Source organism: Oculina patagonica, chromosome 9, assembly GCF_052425735.1.
Source record: "Oculina patagonica isolate OP01 chromosome 9, crgOcupat, whole genome shotgun sequence".
In the NCBI taxonomy this organism is placed as follows: Eukaryota; Metazoa; Cnidaria; class Anthozoa; order Scleractinia; family Oculinidae; genus Oculina; species Oculina patagonica.
Window position 1 is genome coordinate 12,701,762 of NC_135766.1, and position 20,709 is coordinate 12,722,470.

Below are 20,709 nucleotides of genomic sequence, written 5' to 3' on the forward strand. Positions count from 1 at the left end.
AATCTACATTTGAAGAACAATACATATAACAATACATAAGCCTCACGTTTGCATAAAAAATCTTTTTTTCTAAAAACAAGGCTAAGGATGAATGTAGTATTGTTATTCAAGCTCAGGCGCCATGCAATTATGCAAAGTGTCTATTATTTTCCACCAGGGTACAAATTTCTTGCAGGTTAAGTATACCCAGGTATACAGTCTATTTCCTATTTCCATTTAAGACTTTTCATACATTCAGGAATACCATAGCAGAGTAAATCAATATCCAAACCACTCATTTTTCAGGTGGTTGACTGGCCCCTTCATCAAGTGATGGTGATCAGAGCTATTGCCAAACCCTATTACATTCCTTGTCTGAAGTAGTGCAAAAATTGAGAACCAGCCATCACCTTCTTCAAGTAACTTAGCAGCCTGGCACTGTATGTCTGACGTCAAAGAGCTCAACCTGAAGTTTTGCAGGAAGTATAAACATTGTTTAAATACTTGACACTCCTTGTTAATTTTGTATTTGCTTGTTTTCCAAAATCTCTCTGTGCAGCACCATTTTGCACGCACTTAGCTCCAAGTCAGAAAGTAAAAGTTGAGCTCTTTGACATCACACATACATTGCCAGGCTGCTAACTAACTCCAAGATGACCTCGGCCAGGATTTAATAGAGTTTAAATACTCATTGGAAGATGAACGTTTGGTGGTAACATATCTTTGAATTACTTTTTTGTTGGGATAAAAAAATGCCATTTTAAAAATTATGAACTTCCCCTTTCAAAATTCAAGGGTCTGAGAAATTGAAAGGTCTATTAATCCTCTGGAGGTGGGCTTATTTGTTTTTGAGAGCTTTTGAAAAAAGGAGATGTGGTGTGTCAATAAGAAAACAAGCTTGAAAATATCTTTGTTCTTGTTCAAATTATTGTCGTGATTAACCATGTAGGGAGGGGGGCTAAACAGAGAGGGGAGTTTTGAACTTCCAGAGGGGAGCTTATGAGATGGGGGCCCTTAAAGAGGGGGGTCTTTATTGAGAGGAGGGGGCTTAATAGAAGGGGGTCATTAGAAAACAAACTTCCAGAGGGGGCTTATTAAAAAAGGGAACCTTAAAGAGGGGGCTTTATAGAGAGGAGGGGCCTTAATAGGGGTCATTAGAAAACTTGAACTTCCAGAGGGGAGCTTATGACATGGGGCCCTTAAAGGGGGGCTCATTAGAGGACGTTCTTATAGAGAGGATGGGGCCTTAATAGAGGGGGGTCATTACAAAACTTGAACTTCCAGAGAAATCTTAGAGGGGGTCCCTTAAAGAGGGGGGCTTTATAGAGAGGAGAGGGTTTAATAGAGGGGGGTCATTACAAAACTTGAACTTCCAGAGGGGGCTTATTAGAAGGGACCCTTAAAGAGGGGGGCTTTATAGAGAGGAGAGGGCTCAATAGAGAGGGGGGGGGGGGTGGCATTAGAAAACTTGAACTTCCAGAGGGGGCTTATTAGAGGTGACCCTTAAAGAGGGGGCTTTATAGAGAGGAGGGGGCTTATTAGAGGGGGCTCTTATAGAGAGGAGGGGTCTTCTTAAAAAACTTGAACTTCCAGATGGGGGCCTATTAGAGAAGAAGCCCTCAAAGAAGGGGGTCTTTATAGACAGGATGGGGGCTTGGAGGAGGTCATTACAAAACTAACAGAGGGGGACTTATTAGACGGGGACCTTACAGAGGGGGAAGGGCTAATAAAGAGGAGGGTAGCCTTAATACAAAGGGGGTCATTAAAACAAATTGAACTTCAAGAGAGTGGGACTTATTAGAGGGGGGCCCTTAAAGAGGGGGGTTAATAGAGAGGGGGTTGGCTTAATAGAGAGGGGGTCATTTAAAAATAATGATTTCCAGAAGGGGGGCCTTAAAGGGGGGGGGGGCTCTTTAAAGAGAGGATGGGGGCTTTATAGAGGGGGGCTTATTAGAAGGGGGCCTTAAAGGGAGGGGGACTAATAGCAAGAGGGGTTGAATTAAGAGAGGGGGTCATAAAAAGTTGAACTTCAAGAGGGGGGCCCTTAAAGAGGGGGGCTTTATAGTGAGGGGGTTAAAAAAAATTTAAAAATTGAACTTCCAGAGGAAGGCTTATGAGAAAAGGACCCTTGAAGAGGTGGGAAGGGGGTCAATAAAAAAATTGAACATCCAGCGAGATTATCAGAGGAGGCCCTAAAAGAGGGGGGCTTATTAGTGAAGGACCCTTTAAAGAGGGGGCTTATTAGTGAAGGAATGTAAAAGAGGGGGGCTTATTAGATAGGATGGAGGGGCTTAATAGAGAGGGGGTCATTTAAAACAAATGAACTTCCAGAGGGATTATTAGAGGAGCCCTTAAAGAGGGGGGTGTTATAGAGAGGGGTGGACTTGATAGAGAGGGGATCTTCCAGAGGGGGACCGTTAAAGAGGGGGGCTTAATGTACTTCCTGTGATAGGGGGTTATAAGAGGGGCTTTTAAAGTGGGGGACTTTAAAAAGTATACGGTAACACAACTTATTCCCAGCACATTCTTATTCTAGCATGTTCAATGACTTTGTCCACCAGATGGCAAAAAAAAAATTATAGCAACATTCACAATAAGCAGATTGAATGCTTGCTCCTCCAGTCTGATGAGCAAGTATAAATCCTGGCATGGCTTGATGTAAACTGACAAATATGTAAATTTCAAGACTTGAGGAATTTTGCCTAATGTGATAATTGTCCCAGAAAATATCCAAATCCACTCCACAGAAGGTCACTGAAAAATTCGAAGGGGTGGAGGGTCTCAAAGGAACAAAGTTTCTACAGGGGTGGGGAAGTTCAGACCAATTAGTGGGGGAGGTGTTTATTTAAAAAATGGACGTGACATAGAATCTTGTCCTGTTGATTGACATATTTGTGTCTTCTGGCACTTCACAGCCTTCACAAAGTTCACTGCCTTAAAATTCACAAATTGCAAGAATTCTGGATAGAGATCGGAATGATGGGTAGTGAGCAGTGAAATAAAATCACTTCGAACCAAAGAACATCACTGTTGATAAAAATAACTTTCAAATGCGGTTCTAGAGTTGCTTTGTAAGTGTTTTTTTTACTACGGAATTCCCAGAATATAGTGGCACATTGGGACTGCGGCACTTATTGGGGGTGGCATTTATCAACTGTTTTGTCACAAAATGGGACGCTTAAACGAGGGGCCACTTATGCAGGGGCCGCACTTATTTAAGTAAATACAGTAGTTTAATTCATTATATCATTAGGTTTTAAAAAAATGTTCACAATGTACCTGTTATTAAAAGAACGTTACACAAGACATTCGTCACATCCTGATCCTCAGGTTCAACAACTTGGCACCTGTACAGATGATTGCAACACTCAGAATTAAATGTGTATAAAGGGTCAACCTCTGCTCTTAGGGCAAGTTGACATTGAGTTGTTTAAATAATGCCTATATTAACTAGTGAGTAACGATACGTTAAGTGTAGTGCGACCATGTGTATTTTGTATAGAATTATCTTTTAAAAATGTTGTGAAATAAAAGAAACTACAGGAATGTGAATTCTAGAAATGAGTTATGTTTAATGTGAATTATTGTTTTTCAATCCGGTCAGTGTAAAATGCAGACTGCAGACCAGGGGTAAAAATTATACAGACCGAGGGTAAAGTAACGAAATATGAGTCACAAAGCCATTTTTCCCTGCCGGCTAGCTGCTCCAAATTTCAAAGAAATGTACGCCAGACAACGCTTTGCATGAGCTATCATGAAAATTAAGTGGTGATAAATGTCATACAAAATAGATAATTTGATCGAAAGCTATCAAAATTAATTAACTTTTTGATACGTTTAAAAACCCGATTTAACTCATTTAACTGGACGGTTTAAGGATAATTTAGAAAAATAATTCTCTTTTATACCATGCCGACACAGCAAGGTCGCGTTCAGCGATCAAATTACTCCACCGCAACAGCTCTTTCAAGTGTTTTTAACTGGCGCAGATTAAACGCTTCCGCAGTAAAGTTATAAATAATGACTTTGCTTCACTAACCGTTGTAATAAATTAAAATACTATATAAAAAAATAAAAGGTACAACACTTTTATGTTTATAGCGAGCGGTTAACTTGCTTGCTTGCATTGCGAATTGCAGACGATCGAGGATTTCGTGACACGTCCGGCTGCCACACAAGGAGGGATAAACAAATTAGTTTGTGTGCGTAAAAAAATAATTTCCGAAAGGGCACAGCCTGAAACAGCTGAAAGGGCTGTTAACCGTTCAGTTTCATCCAGTTTACTGGTGATGAAGACTTGAAGTCTCACAAGGTCAAGTCCGTATTAAAAGTAAAAAATTGAACACATTTTGTGTCGGCATATAAACATTTTAATACCGCCAGTCCATTCACGTGTTTGCTCATGCGAAACGTAATCTGACATACATTTTTTTGAACTTTGGAGTCGGCGGAAGGCTTTGTGACTCGTATTTCATTACTTTACCGTCTGTCTGCATTTTTCTCCCGGTCTGCAGTCTTTATTTTACCCTCAATCGGCATTTTAGTCTTTGTTTTACACTAACCGCTCAGAAAACTCATGAACGATGTGAAAACATGTTGACATCGTCGGGCACGTACGAACACGCCAAATAAGGAATATGGAATTATTGAACGCATGTTTCGCTGCACCAAATATGGATTAATTTAATTAAAATCATACGCACAGGAACATTTGTTCACGTGCTAAATGCCAAATATAGCTCGAGAACAATACAAGCGCCCGCGAATTTTAGGAGTATATAACGCAATTGCTAGTCAGCGTCAAAGAAATCTTTCCTCACCAACATTAGAGTTGCTCCGGATCCAGCGAACTGCGCTGGTGCTTGTTCGCTGTCGCAACTACTTAAATTAATGTCCATGTTGCATGATTGCGTATAATTAAACAAATAGAAAACACGCACAAGTTAACGTGTAATGTGGGGGGACTTCCGTGTGGTTGGCGTGACAAGCAACTTGAAGTTGAATGACTTTTTAATGGTCTTATTTATCCCAAGCACCACACGCCAAGATCAAGTGAAAAAAAGTATTTAATTACAACCATACTGTGAAGGGAAAAGATTATAGCTTTTAAGTTTCTCACATGGTGCCATTTTATAATTTACAGTCAAAGTACTGATCAGCACATGCCGCCTAGAATTCCGAAATAGTTTTGATCTGTCAAAAATTAACCAATCAAATTGGTTAATTTTTGACAGATTCACATGTTCACGGTTGGATGATATACAAATTCATATTTAAAATAAATTTGAATGTTTGAAAGGAATAATGCCATTCGTTCGCCGTTAATCAAAACTATTCTGGCATTCTAGGCGGCACAAGCTGAGTATTTTGACTGTAATATATATGAATGACATCAATGTGTTGGGCACCAAATTGTTTCACACAAAGAACCTCTGCTTTCAAATAATAGCGGCAACGCACTGATGGCAAAACATCCAAAAGTACAAAAGTACAAAAACTGACAAATCATTGAAGGCCTGGTATTCAAATGAAACAAAATAAAAATACCGGTATAAAAAAATAAAACAAATCCACAACTTTTAACCAAAATGGTTTAATAGGCTGTGGTAAACTTATCTTGGCATAAACTGTTTTATAGTCGAGGTTCCCTTAAAATAATTTATGTATTAAATGCAAGTTATGCAACCCTTAAAAGTGCATAGAATATCCCACAAGTCACTTGAGTTTTCTCGGTTTAGTCATACAAGCCTTAATCATATTTAGGAGAGTGTGTACGTATACTGAGAAAATACAAGTGACAGCTAAGTGGGATATTCCATATTATTACAGTAAGGGCACTCGAACCATGAACGCCATGGCTTTATTTTCGCTTTATTTGTACTTTATTTTCGCTTTATTTGTACTTTATTTTCACTTATTTTGTAGTAATTGTTTACATTTTTCAAGAACTAGCCAATCACAGCTGCAAGTCAAAGAAACAGTCGAGACATTTTTTCAACATTATTTTCAAACTGGCGCGTGTTTTTACACAACGGCGGTACATTAATCCAGAATTTTCCGCGGTATGCTTCTTACAATATACAGCGGGATATTCAACCAGTGAAACTATCATAATGGCGGTTTCTGACGGAAATATTTCTTCCTTATTCAATAATTGCAAGGACAAGAAACAAATGAAAAGCAAGCTATTTAATATTTATTTCGACGGTAAACGTCAAACAACATTTCGTACACAACGTAACCGTACGATTAGATTTATACTGTTTAAATCTGCTTTGTAATGGAAATCATCAGAGAGATGAGTTATACATATCACTCAGTACAGTTTAGTACTTAAAGTATGAGTCTGGCAAATCATATGCCGGCTTCCAATATAATACTCACGCGTTTTCGGCTTACAGCCTGTAGACGGAAAGAAGGCTTCGATGTCTTTGGATTTCACCCGGGGATTTCACATAGGCTACAGCGAACATGGCCTAAGCCGGCCTCTAGTACTTCCGAATTATGTCGAGAGACGTTCCAGTTTAAGACCTAAAGATCGATACTTAAACCATAAGTGAACCTCTGAAGGTTTCAGTTCGGAAGAGTCTCGATGTAGCCATCTTCATTTAACAGCAACAGTCGTGTTTTCCCACGATGGGGCTATAAATAGCTTGCGTGCAAGAGATTCATGTGGAGATAAGCTGTCAATCATACGGAAAAACCGTTGTTCGACTCGCGGCTGTGATTGGTTAGTTCTGGAAAAATGTCAAACATAACTACAAAATAAGTGAAAATAAAGTACAAATAAAGTGAAAATAAAGCCGTGGCTTTCATGGTTCGAGTGTCCGCACTGTAAAAGCTAGCAATGGTATATTGCAATTCCTGAGTTTTGATTGTTTGACAGACAATGGTATATGAGCTCATATACCATTGACCACAAAAATGGTAGCTGATACGCGTCAACGAAAACAACTGGGGAGCTCAATTATTGCAATTCTTAGGGTGTTTTTAATAAAATAATTATTCCACTCGCACTTGTTGGATATGAGATCGTTATAGCCAACTGGGCGCTACGCACCTTAATTGCTGGATATCTAAAATCTTATATCCAACACGCGCTTGTAAGTAATTGTTAAATATACAATAGCTTTCCAGTATTCTGATTGGCTGTATTTTCTATGGCAATTGGTATAAATAATAACAGTTAATGTCTGAAAAAATGAACAGTTGGCTGAGAAGGAAAGCTACGAGGGTAGCCATTAAATTTTGAGGAAAATCTCCAATTGTATTTATTTTTACAACACTCTTTGCTGCCGGTAACTAGGAAACAACTCTACAGTGATATATTCATGGCGTAACTGCAAGTATTTCTGTTGAGGCTTGTATCAAGCTCTGGCTGAGCTCTACATCATGTTTGATTCCCTGGGGCGGATCCAGGGGTGGTTCGGGTGGTTTGGTCGAACCCCCTAGACTGAAAAAAAAAAAACACTTTAACACGTGCGGTTTCTGACGAAAAACCATAAGTGAGCGAAACAAAATGCCAGTCTAAAATTCGTTTTATATAAGCGCTTCCTTTTTTATTTGTCTACTTGGTAAAATAACAGGGTCGTTATTCACTCTCCTAGCGCCCAAAGTGGTCGTTTTCGGAAATGACTTAATTAGGGTCCCGCTCTTTCCGAACATCCACCTGTTGTTGCAAATTTCATGTACAATTCCAGTAACAGCTGATAACGAGCGCTCAAACAGCACTTTAAAACTAGTCAAGCTAGGGCTACACGCGGACCACGATGACAACCGAGAGACTCTCTGGCCTGACTTTAATGAGTATTCATTATGAAATTAAGCCTGTCGATTACGATGCTAATTAGTTCAGAAATTAGCCGAACACAACAACCTCGTAGAATGTTACTCGTTGATGCCATTTTTGAGGAATCTTAAGCGTGACTTTTAAGAACACATTAAATAGCGAAGACAAATATATTACTGACAGTGATTTTAGTTTCATTTTCTAGGAGTCAGTTGATCTCGATTATTGTAACGTAGTCCTTGTTTAATAAAATACCTTTAAAAAGAGATGGTTTGTTAAGGTAAAAACCGTCCACAATAATCCCTCAAAACGCTGGAAATCGCATTTCCGAGGACTATTAAATTTAAAAATTTCCCGGGGATGCATGCCCCGGCCCCCCTAGATGGGACCGCCTTCGGCGGCCCATTTGTCACTTATGTCCAGAATTGAACGCAGGTATGGTTTAATGAGTCACTTCATGTTTGACTGTGTTATTTGACAATTCCATATTACTTCATATTTGACAGATTTTGGTGTATTTTGGTGAACTTTTATTAATGAGGACACTTTGTGATGCCAGTGTTATGAGGAACGTGCATCTCATTTGCGTTCAATCCTGGACATATCTGCCATTTGTTAGAACCCCCTTTTCGAAATCCTGGATCCGCCCCAGATTCCACACTGGTTTAACTTAAGTTTAACAATTGTTTGATGTGCTATACAAGTAAAAAGAAATTCAACCTGATAAAGCAACTTCATGCGGCTCAATAATTAATTGCCCACGTCTGATCATGAATAAAGTCAGATTGTTTTAGTTGATAATCATGCCACAATAAGTTAACTAAAAATTCTTACCAGCAATTCAAAAGAAGTGCTTGGAAATCACATTATGAGTTTTGAATTCCACAGCTTCAGGGACCTGCATAATTAACATATTTATGTATTTTACAATTTTATAATAAATATACTGATTATCAAATTGAAACAAATCGATATATTTTTTAAATTCTTAAGCTTCGGAGTTATTGCACAAACAGAAGAATTATATCCCAGCTTACAAGTTTGAAGACAAATGAAAACTATAAAATACTATTCGTCCCCCTCATCCCTCCCCCCCCCCCCCCGCCTCCTTTCCCCCAATCAAGAATCTCGGCTGTATACCGTGACACTACAGACGATGTAAATCATGATAGGAAAGACGACTGCAACAAAAGAAAAGGACGAACAGAAAAAGCTATCAGGATCCTGAATAATCCTTGACTATAATCACTAAAACGGACGGGAAACGGATCATTTAGGTATAAAGAACCGGGGGACGCAGTTTCAGAAAATTCAACTCAAGCTTAATTCCTACATTTTCTAAAGTACTCACCTGAAATAGGAATAAATCGGTGAGAAATCACATCTTGACTTTGAATCCCACGGCTTGGGGCCTGTATAGATGACAAAAACGTTCGTAAATGACAAAAGTTCCGTTCAAAATATGAAATGCACAACTGATCGATGAATGCGAAATGAAAGCGGAAGTGATTTCACCGCAGTAACAGATCAATGAGTCATTAAAATGTAAAATTATGCATTCCTGCTGTTAGAAAGAGTACAATTGATTGTTTGTGAACTAACCTTGCTGAAAAAAGGCTGGATTTTCCTCACATTTTACCGAGGAGATCTAAGAGAAATGCTTCCGCACAGCTACAGTCACACCTCAAAGAAACCCGAGCTCAATGAGATCTGGAACAGTCCCAAAAATGTCCCAGAAGCCCCAGCGCATACAATTTGCTGGAACGGCTCTTTATCAGGACTTGGGAACTGTGAACTGTAGACTTGGGAACTGTGGTCAAATGAACATGCAGTGCGGCCTGATTTTATAAAGTCTGGAACAGCATCAATTGTGGCTATCAGTTGTACTGTAAGATGTTTAGGTGGAGTCTAGTGGGCACTCCATCCCGTGAAGGAATAAGTAAAAATAAGGTAGGTTGGGAGCCACCCACGGGATAACCCGCGAAAGCAGACGGATTTCAGGTTGTACATGTTGGCACTGCCCGCAATGGCTCAAAATTAAGAATCCTCCCCATCCCCTTGTCGCCTGGCCTTTGGTAAGCTACTTTATGTAAACCTGACATTTCGGGTCGTTGCATAAGAGATGTTCAAATACAACTGAAAGCAAGGGAGCGAGGACGAATATGCTGCCGGTATACGTAGGAGCTGGCGACAGCTCTAATCAGCCAAAAATAAAAATACAAAGACAAGAACTGCAAGGCTGATACTACGTAGAAATGAAAACAACTTAACGAGACAACGACATGATAGAGTCCAAACTGAAAGTTAAAAATGAAAACTCTGGACAGCTGTTTCGATCGGGTCTGGTCAGCAGAGTGTATGTCGAACAGAACTCTGCTGACGAGACCCAATCAGGTCGAAACAGCTGTCCAGAGTTTGCATTTTTAACTTTCAGTGTGAACTCTATCATGTCGTTGTCCCGTTCTACGTAGTATCAGCTTTGCAGTTCTTGTCTTTGTATCTAATAGGACAAGGCAGTGTTTTGTATGGTTCTTTCAAAGTCTGTCCGAAATTAATAGCACCACTACTACTTCCCACGGCAGAATTTAGAAATAGATGTTATGCTATTTTAGTTCGAATTCGTTTTTTATATCGTAAAACGTTCGCTAAGGACAACAAATGTCTTGAAACAAATCATGATTTGTAGCTTCATTGGCCAAATGCAGTGAAATGTCTGCTGAAATGTTGTTTTTGTTGCTGTTGAATAACCAAGTTATTTCGTTATCAGAAAGCTCAAAGAGATTGCGTGACACAGCTGCGCGTTTAAGTTAAGAGCGGGCTTTGCTTTATAAGGGGCGTGCAGTCCATTATTACGTCATGAATGCAAAAGTTCGACACAGAGCCAGATAGGGTTTACAACGAATAAGCTGCGTTGAAATTTAGACCGCTGATTTTTTATAAAACCAAACCAAACACTGCATCAAGAGTGACTCGCTACGGCTACTATTCAGAAAAGGAAAAATTTTACTGTTCTTTTTTTGTGCAAGTCACTTGCATGTTGTTTTTGCATTTTTGCGTATAAAATTTGCCATAATCTCTTGCTGTTTCTGCTAGCTTCTTCACTGGACATGTTACGAATTTTCTTTTCAACAGATATCAGCTGTTACCAAAGAGAATTTATTTCAAGGAGATCAAACAGAAAACTGCACCAAGTCAGGTACGTAATAGAAAAGAGATAGCAGAGTTTGTTTACCAGGTCGCCGGGATTTCCATTCAGTTGAGAGACTTACATTTTTCGGTACCGGAGAAAGGGAAGATTTTTTGCAGCTACCTTTTCGTTTTTTGCTGAAGTCACGTGTCATTCATTACTCCTCAGTACCACCCTGTTAACATTTCAGTGCGGATCGTGGAGTCACCAAAACACCTAACCTCTGAGACCTCAGCCTAATCTCCTCCCGGCCACTCTTCGTACTTCGTACATGCTATAAGCTCATTTATTCTCGCATGGGATAGATAGAGGGCAAAAAGTGTTCTCAAACTCGTTAATAATTCATGACGTTATAAGCCAACCAGAGCGCCCCATTCGGGTCAGGTGGATGAGTTGGAAACTCAATGAAACACCAGTTGAAAATCACTAGTGTTTCATCACGTTTTCATCACTAGTGTTTCATCACGTTTTCATCACTAGTGAAAAAATTGTTCTTAATCTGCATATTCATATATTACTCAAACACAGCTTTACATGAATCATTAATTTTTAATAAACAATGACCAGGAAAAACATTTCAAATTACAAACTGACAAGCCTAAGTCATTTGAAATTAAAGTTTACAGTACATTTCTTAAAGTCGCCAAAACAGACTGGCATAGTATCCATATCCACATTCTGAGAAACTTTTTCTACCTTCCGTGACACGGACTCACTGCTGGAATCGACACTAATTGTCGCACTTACTGTGCAATGCATACTCTTTAAAAACTCCACCAACCTCGAGTATTGGAACATTGACACTTCGCACTCGTTGCCAATCCTCAAAAATCCCTATTGCCCACTTATTTTTATATCTGGTAGACTTCGGTACTGCTCTCTCTACGCAAAGTTCTTCTTCCTCGATTGTTTTCGGGGAGCGAAACCTTCCTTCGGCCATGGCAAAAACAATATGTAAATCCCTTCAAGTTCACAACGCTTTTAGAATACAAATTTGGTGCAACGCGAAACTATTGGATAATTAAAAACAAAAGCTCACAAATACAATGAATGCCGACTGAATACAACAAATCACACATACAAGGCATTTTAAAGAAAAATGGGAAAAAATACGACACTGCATAATTTTGTATTGTTTCTTTAGAGAAGTCATTTCAAAAACTCGTGCATCGTGTTTCATCACGATTTCCAAACACTCGAAAACAGATGAAAGCACTCGGCCGAAGAGGCCTCGTGCTTTCATCTGTTTTCTCGTGTTTGGAAATCGTGATGAAACACTCGCACTCGTTTTTGAAATAGTACTTAAACAGCAAGTTTGGAGTCCATCAATTCATTTGCCGAAGCATTTGTTTGAGTTCAACTAAAAGAGTTGTAGTAATGGCCCATCAAAGTATACGAGCTGGAAAATGCTGGATTAAAAAATAGGGTGTGAGGTGGTTGGTTACGGTTAAAAGTCTTCCAGTATTATGGTTATTGTTTTCGTTTGTAACTCGGTATATCTTTCGTTTTAATCGCGAGCTAAATTTTAATCCGTGTTTAAAAACACCTTCAGTGTTCAATGTGTTCTAGCTTTTGTTTGTTTTTGTTTTACAACCTCCGGGTTCGAACGCCCTGGCCGAGGTTATTGCGTTGTACGTATTTGGAACAAAATCTTTGCTTTCATATTGTCTCTCTCAGCCAAGATGTATAAAATGGGTAACTGCGAATTTAATGGGTATCGCTGCGATTGACTAGCAGCCAAGAACTTAAACAATTAGGCATTTTTCAGGCGTTCTTTTCGCTACTACTTTATTTGTAAGTTGGGTGCATAACTGTGATGACCTTTCGTGTATTAAATCTTTTTTTCCCTCAGTTTAAATGTATCATGATGATATACTGAGAAATTATTCCATGAGCCGAGTTGGCTATAACTATCTCATATCCAACAAGCGCGAATGGAATACATGTTTTATTAAAAACTCCCAAACAATTGCAATATCTGAGCTCCCCAGTTGTTTTCGTTGACATGTATCGGCTATCATATTTATGGCGGCAAAATATATGAAAAGAAAATTAAATGGAAATAAATTGGCTAAGGTGTCGGTCAGCCATAGTTGACGGTATACCACAGGCATACCAAGTAAAGATGGCAACAGTGAGAAGAACTAAGATCAAGTTTATATTACTTGGATGACAATCAGTCTACCTGAGACAACTTAGCTGAGTTAAATTTTATTTTTAAATTTTAACTCCTTTCGTTTTTTTAAGTGTTCTCATCACTACCACAATAAACTAAATTACAGACTCTAATTATCGGAGACATCAGCAGAAAGTCAAATATCTTACAATAAAATGTAAACTGAAAAATCCGTAACAGATTACTTATCTTAGCGTTTCTATTTTCAATTTATCTTTCTTAGTACAAAAACGTTACTGCCAATACTTCTTTTAAACGTATTTAATGCTTTACTTTACTCAATACTGATAGCGCATTGCCGTTTTGGTAGACGTTTTATATCAAATGCGATGTTTAAAATGCATTCAATACATCGATATTCTCATGATATACGATACGCTAGATTAAATATTTACACAAAACCTTGCTAAGTTAAGCTAAAATGTTAAAATATTTACTATAATAATGTACTGCAAATTTTGAATTATTTTTTTTTACAAAAAAAAAACTGGCTCTTGACTGCTATCTCTAAAACAATTTAAAAACAAAAACTATACTACTTTATTTTGTGTTCCCTTTTTGAAGCCTCAAAACATGGGAACATTGTTCTGAGTCGTGAACAAAACTTGTTTAAGCGTATGTTGTTGTTCGAGTTATACTCGGCACTGAATATTTACAAATAATCTCTGGACTCTAGCCTTATTTAACTGACCCCGGTACATTCATTTTTGAAAAAAAAAATTCAAGCTAGCTACCTAATATTCTCAAATTTACACATTATAAAATATTTAGCACATACACTTACACTTACACCGAAAAACCCAGTGAATTGCTGCGACAATCAATCTTCGAAAACCAAATTCAAGAAATGACTTTCTTGGATACAATTTTAAGTCAAAAAAGATAAGTTCCAACACATTGTGCTTGCAACTTTTTTTTCTAATTTATTCTGAAGTTATTTTGAAAAACGTCTCAAAGCAAATTATTATTCATTCAAAATACTTCTTCATTTCTGATTGGTTTACAATCCCTGGCTAATTCAAGCTAACCGGCCAGCACAGACCAAATTTTAAAAGAAGACGTTTCTATTATTGGACGATTGACGTCACGTAACAGCGGCTTTGATAGTTCAGAGCTGGAAAGCGCGAAAATGGTCGCCAGGTTTGAAAATAACGACGAAAATTTTCCAAATTATTAGATGATAAAGATAGCGAAACACAAAAAGAGCTTCAGACTTCAGAGGGAAGTCACTGGATTTTTAAAGTTTATCTACAGACGGAAAACATCCAAAATACAGCATAAACGGAGGAATTGGTCACGGTTTTGCGAAAAATCTACGCCAAAATGAGAACCATTTAATATATGCATTTTTTTAGAACTCCTGGAAATATTTTGAATGAATAATTATTATAAAACAATTATTGAATTCAGCTTTCGTATGAAATGACGAATAAATTATTATTATGCAGATCTCGGACGGTAATAATTGCTAAATATTTGCTGTTTCACGAAAATGAAGTTATTTGTACAACACCAGTATATTCTATTTTGTCGTTAGTCTGTTCAGTTCCAAGGCACATTTACGTTCCAAAAAAAAGGGGGCGCGGAAAAGTCTGGACACGACCAAAAGTACATCAGCAAAAGAATTATGAGCTTCTGACACGACTTGATTTCAACTTCCGGTGCTCGTGCTACCGTCCTCTTGTTTTGCGTCGCAACAAGAACGCGACAGGATTGTAGACTGTGTACACGAGCAGCTTTCAGTATGGCTCGGTTTCTTTGCTCATCTACTGTCTCATGGTCAACATTTTTGTTGTTAGGCCATCCCCCTTTTTTCGTCTATCGTCGTATGTGTTTTCTGATTTTGAGTCGGTCGGTCGAAATAAAAAAACAAAAAAAAAGTGGATAAGGAGTCTGAAACTAGGAGGCCCGGTACCTCAGCATAAAATCCGTGGAGCCTGGAAACAAATCACGGTCACAGCCTGCGAGAGTCCGATGAAGGAAAGAAAAATCGACGTCGTGGTTAAACTCAAACGAGAACAGCGTAAAAAGGATGAACCATCATTTAAAATAATGGGTCATTGCCTTCATTACCTTCTGTATAATTTTTGTTGAAAAAAGGGGATGGCCTTACTTCGTTTAGACGTCATCTGAGCATCTAGAACTGAACAGACGCACGGCAAACTTGAGTCTATTTTGTTTTGAGACAGCAGAGCTCTTGCTACAAAAGATCAGCGTCTTACATTGTAAAGAATTCTGCAATATAAATCGCTAACATTGTTTATAACAAAAGAAAAACCCCCGTAAGACATTTCTCCTGTGTAAGAACAAGGCAAGTCAGCCCTCCAGGACACAACGCGGCTTGCTACTTTGATCGAGAAGCGTGAGGTTCGCGCGTGTTACTCGCTCGTTACACGCATTCACCGCTAGGACCGCAAACAGCATTCCCTGCAGGCTCATAAGTCGAGTCATGTATCAGTCGTTATCACACCACGCTTCACCAGACAGGAACACACCTGACAAAAGATACACACATCAAACGCATTACACAAGGATCGAAATAGTATAAAGATATCTCACAACTTGCAAAGTAACAACCGTGGCTTCAGCAATCACCGGCGCACGCGCACAATCAAACCGGAACCAGGATTTTCTGATTCCGGTTTTAGATAACCCCAGAGTCGTTGAGTTTTCCGACCGCTGGTCAAGGGGAACGCAGGCTCTGGCGACGAGATTGAAATCGGCCCAGAAACCTCACCGGAAACAAAGAAAACAAACGAATGAAGTGAGGTAAGTTGTTTTTTTTTCCAAAACTTGCACGTATTTTTAAGTTTTAGAATTCAATCGTTTCTTCTCATTCAAATCCTTATATTTCGACTGTTATGTAACTCGATAAGTAACATGGTTGGACGCTCATCGAAGTAAGGCTACCTGCGTTTGTACATTGTTAATTCACAAAGCGCCGACATTTAAGATAGGGTGAAGCTAGCCTGTTGGCTGGCAGGACCGCAATCGCACTCGTATGTTTAAAATGTGCAATAGAAAAGCAATTCAGGCCGAAGCACTTTCAAAATGAAATAGAAGACAATTTCTCTTGTCATAAAATCGAAGCTCATCGAGCAACTAAAAACTAGGGAGCTTTCTAAAGTAGACCGCAAATTCGTTTATTTAACAATGACTGAAAATTGCAGCAATTTTCTGATATGAAATGTTAGAATATAGGTGATGTCGAAATGTGCATAAAATTACAAGTAAGTGAGAGCAGAGAGCATTTTGGAGGGTCTTTATCCGAAAAATTTCCCTTGGGGAGAATATCACCTGCAGCTGGCCCCACTGGAAGCGGTCAGATTTGCCAAGCCTACAGCTGGTAAAAAAGTTGGCTACGCCCCTCAAAGAAGCGTGTCTTAAGCTACTACATGTGATTTTGTCCCTATTACATGTCCTCGCTACACTTCTTCGCCACCTGTCCCCTAGTATGAATAGAATGTAATTTTTGTCGCTGCTACAAGTCGCTGCGACAAGTCAAAGTCTTTGCAACACGACCCCTCGCATACAGGCACCTTTAACGCTGAACAAAAGGTTTAATTAGCAGCACAGCAACTTCCACAAGCATTAAATATGGTTATTGTGGTACAGTTTCAAGCCGTTCTCTTCAAAACTAAAACGTGAATTGACCAAAATCAGGTTCTTGAATTGAGAACCACAAAGAGGAAATATTTTTTTTTAATCGAAGTTGTCTTTGGTTTATGTTTTTTGAAGTCAGTTCCATTCCATTATATTTTTGCAATCACAATATGCCTTGTGAATACACTCTTTTTGTTATGTTGTTAAAACGTTTTCAAAGACCACGTGCTGTGTCGTGCTAAATCTGGCGATCTCATCGTACGGTAAACCTTGCAGTTTTTTTTGTTCAGATTTTCTTTCAGTCTGTGATATGCGACTTCCAGTAAACCTTAAGATGAGACCTCGAAGCGAAGCAGGGGGATTGTAAACATTTTTCTGATGTGTACGACTCAAATTCAAGGGTTGTGTTTCAACACCTTGTGTTATGGCATTCGAGTGTTTCGCTCCCTTTACAGTCGTCACGGTGGCCCATTGTGGGAACGCCGCTGATTAAAATATAAACTGACTGCTTTGCAAGTTGTGAGATCAAAGTTTCTCACTTCCAGGCCTTGAAGCTTTCTTTCCTCAGACTACTCTCCCCATCCCTCCCCTCCCCCCGTACCATGTATATTTTAACCGGTATCAATGATCACAAAACTTTGTTTGGGAATAACAAACCTCTTTGTCTCCAACTTGTACTTTCTTGTGATCTCCGGTGTTTAGCGCACTGTATAAAAGATAACAAAGTTAAGGTGGTACATATGGCTGAAGCGCAAAAAAAAAAAATTCTCGCAGTTTGGCTTATATTGTAGCTTTTGTGAGGTTATGTTGTTATTTTCGGAGTAGAGGCTCGCTGTCCGCTTTTTTTTAGAGAAAGTGAAGATTGAAATTCGTTGTTAGGTCCGCCATTTTGAGCCGCCATTTTGAAATTTTGCGTGTTTACTCGCTTCCGGTCTCGCGAACTGCAGGATGCCATCGAAGCTACAGCAAAGCAACAGGCATTAAAGGCACATTAAAATCTAAAACAACCAGCTATAACAACAGCGAATTCCAATATATTCTCTCATAATACTTTAATATCTCAAAGGTGAAGCTAAATGTCTAAACAACCCGTGCCGGGACATGGACACAATCACACAACGAAAAGCGTACCGCGATCAGCAAATAAAAGCTGACAAGTCAATTGAGAAATGTAAGTTTAGACCAGTTTATCTTGCAACTACTTACATGACCATTTCGGCGAAACTAATTCCACCTTTATAAGAGTATTTTCATACGTATTAACCGCCCGATCAATCTGGTTTCATTATGAATATCCCCGGCCGATCCACAACTGAATGTCTTTGTTGGAAAATAAACTTGCGATGTTTTCTCGACATGGGCTTTTAAGCTATAATCGAACGTCGATTAGGCCACAACAGCAAAGAATAAACTTCACGTATTACACGAAAAAACGGTTCCGAAACATCTTTGAACTCATTCCAGCGAATGAAGCATTCGAACCAGCCAGAATACTTTTCATCTTGTCGCGATCGTTCGTACGAAAATTATACGGACGTCCAACTCCTTTTGTGCGTGCTATAAACACAAGAGAACGCCACTGTTGTCGCAGGATATTTCGCTTATCCTTCACAGTCTATTTCCACCGAAAAAATTACAAGTCTAAGATTATAAGCTGTATAACAGCAGAACTTGAATCTCCACGGCGTAGCGTCTAAATACCCTTGCGTGTACACTCGATATGTTTACTCGAACACGCGCGATGCTATGCGTAATGGCAAGTGCGCATTGTTACCGCTGACAAAAGGATCGCAGTGCCATTGTTTATGGCGGTTGCTAGGGTCTCTCCTTTTGTTTCTTTTGTTTTTTACCCTTTGCCTCTGTCAAAAGAGTCACGTGCGAACATCATAGAAAATGAGTTTCACCAACAGGTCCATTTCATGCATACTCATTATCGCATGTAGACTCGAAGGGAGACAGGGTGGTATGAAGAGTGCCCGACTGAGAGCAGTCCGACAACCATGGCCCCGGGTTGTTTTGGGCCGACCCAAGTGCCCCCCATGCAGGCGCGCGAACTCCCCAGGAGGGAGGGAGGAGAAACCAGTCCCAGCCTAGGCTCAGCCCGGGAGATACGTTTTTCCTTCCGCAAAGCGCAGGCCCCGCCAGACCCCCACACCCAATGCGAGGGACGAAGTCCACCCAAAAGGAACGCAGACAGCGACCACACGACCGCCGAACACCAAAGAGACCGACGACGAGGAACAAAGACCCAAAAGGGACAGGACGCGCGACGGCATACTGTGAATGTTTCCATATGGAAAGTGTTGACATATTTACGCCAAGCACCACTAGCTGAAAGCCGGCTCGCCGACCTACTAGACGAAGAGAAAAGTGGCCATTTTCTTGTTCGAGAAAATGACCATACCATGATACGCTTTAAATGTTAGACTTTCGACGCAAAAAACTAACTTACCTATTCCCGACCTATCCAAATCTATATTAAGCAGAGAAAAGGCCAGCGAAGTTGTGCAACGATGATCAAACTCACCCGAAAAACCGCTCGCATCACAACAATCTTCCGCCATGTTGGAAATTGATCAAAATAATGCATTGCGGTCTAGTGCGCACACCACCTGGTTTCTTTCGAGGACACGTAGCACGCTCGAAATACGTCATTTTCTTCGTTTCTTCCACGTAATACGTGTCCCAGAAGCCAATGCAGCATGGACAACCGAAAACAAACATGGCGGACAAGAATTGTGCAAACGAAGCCACAAAAACAGGTAAAATTCGACGGATTCTCAGCATGTGTGAGACGAAAATAGAAATATTTTCCATGCGTTTTATTGAATTCTTGTGAAATTTGGCAGAGTTAATACACACAAATAAGGCTAAGTTCCCTGACTTAGTCTGACTTAGCCGACATTTTTCGTTGCATCCGATCGATATTATGCCCGATTATGGTATGCCACGTGACTGGTTTAGAGATGGTCGATTATTTTCCGTAGGAATAACAACTGGATGTCGGCTAAGTCACAGAAGAATTAATGAAGATGAAGTATTCAACATGACACGAGCATGGGACAAAGAACAATTCTGAGTCCCCGACGGGAATCGAACCCATGGCCTCCCAGATACCGGTTGGGCGCTCTAACCAACTGAGCTACGCCGAGACTCGTTGTGAGCTGGGCCATTTTACTAGGTTGATAAGTGACACGCGTCCTGCATACTGCTAAGATCAGCAATGTCGAATTCATCAAGTTTGTAGTAAATAATAAAGGTGGTAAATTTTAAGCTCGGTAATAAATAATGAAGATGAAGTATTCAACATGACACGAGCATGGGACAAAGAAAAATTCTGAGTCCCCGACGGGAATCGAACCCATGGCCTCCCAGATACCGGTTGGGCGCTCTGAATTGTTTTTATACAGGCATTTGATGGTAAAAAGAAGAAAGCTATTCAAAGAAAAGAGATGGAGAAAATAAAGTAATTATTATTTTGAGTGACATTTTAAGGTGTCAATTTTCACACCTTTATGACCGGAAATCGAAAATTTTGAATTCAAATTTGGATTCTACGGTTAAAATTACTATAGAATAGTGAATTTAGGGATTTCAACAAAGTTAATAAAATATCTTAAAATGGGCTCTTTTTAGTTTCTATGTACGCCGCATGTTACTTCTGAATTACCCTACACTCCATCCTATGATTATTGCTTAACAATTAATTTAACACTAATTTAAATAACAGGGGAGACAAACGTTCTCAAATCCAAAGAAAATGAGGGATTAGTGAAAAGGTGGTTCGCTCAATTTCAAGCAAGTTAAAGGGGGAGAGTCATCATATTTATGATTCAAATATTTAACATTTTCAATAACACAAGTACTTCGTCGCAAAAAACTCTACATGATACTACTGAGGCCTTTATATTTAGTAGTTGTAGCATAAAAGAGCTAGCTGCAGTGTCTCTGACTCTAGCTAATTCAATGTATCAG

The 20,709-nt window shown here is 39.4% G+C and overlaps 1 protein-coding gene across 4 annotated transcripts in view; it reads right to left on the reverse strand.

Moving 5' to 3' along the window:
- The window catches only part of LOC144666199 (uncharacterized), a 37,356-nt gene that overhangs the window by 16,447 nt on the left and 200 nt on the right, over window positions 1–20,709 (reverse strand). For 3 of the 4 annotated variants that reach the window (XM_078527577.1, XM_078527575.1, XM_078527576.1), the window contains exons 1-4: window positions 9,371–9,494; window positions 9,120–9,180; window positions 8,603–8,666; window positions 3,259–3,326 (exon numbers count right to left, since the gene is read on the reverse strand). The exons of the other annotated variant lie outside the window; for it this stretch is intronic. The gene's annotated coding sequence lies outside the window, so the exon portion shown is untranslated. Of the gene's footprint in view, window positions 1–3,258; window positions 3,327–8,602; window positions 8,667–9,119; window positions 9,181–9,370; window positions 9,495–20,709 lie in introns of those variants that run through there. 4 annotated transcript variants of the gene reach the window in all.